Source organism: Penaeus monodon, chromosome 23 (genome assembly GCF_015228065.2).
Source record: "Penaeus monodon isolate SGIC_2016 chromosome 23, NSTDA_Pmon_1, whole genome shotgun sequence".
Taxonomy (NCBI): Eukaryota; Metazoa; Arthropoda; class Malacostraca; order Decapoda; family Penaeidae; genus Penaeus; species Penaeus monodon.
In genome coordinates this window covers 30430055-30430590 of record NC_051408.1, presented here as the reverse complement: position 1 = coordinate 30430590, position 536 = coordinate 30430055, and positions in this window count along the sequence as shown.

Genomic DNA, 536 nt, shown 5'->3' with positions numbered 1-536 from the left:
CCACACTCAATACATTTGTAGTATGTGACATAAAAAGCTCTTCATTCTTAGAAATGTTAAATGAAATAGTAGTTTCTTGAGATGTCTTCATCCTCATACCACCGCCCTCTATACTTGCCAGTTAAAAGTAAAAAGACATTTTTTAAAAATATAAACACCACGCCATCTTAAAATATGTCCCTTAAAACAAAAATAGATATTAGTGTTGGTCATGCAAAATGTCCCCTGTCTGACACCAAGCTTAATCACACAGGAAACTTTGCAGACATGTAGCCATTTCTGATGACCAAGCAAAAGCGACAGATTCTCCTCCACAGAAGAGGTGTCATTTGCGTATCATGCTTATGCAGAGGTAGCTATTTCGTAGCATAGAGAATCTCATGGCTGAAGTTGCTGTGGTGAGCGTCAGTGTTAATGGCTCAGGGAGAATGGTTTTCTCAAGTGGGCATTTTCTTTTCTCTCTCAGCAATGTGGCTTCCTTTCTCTTTCACGCTGCGCGGTATTTATGGGTGGACTATTCACACACGTACATACAT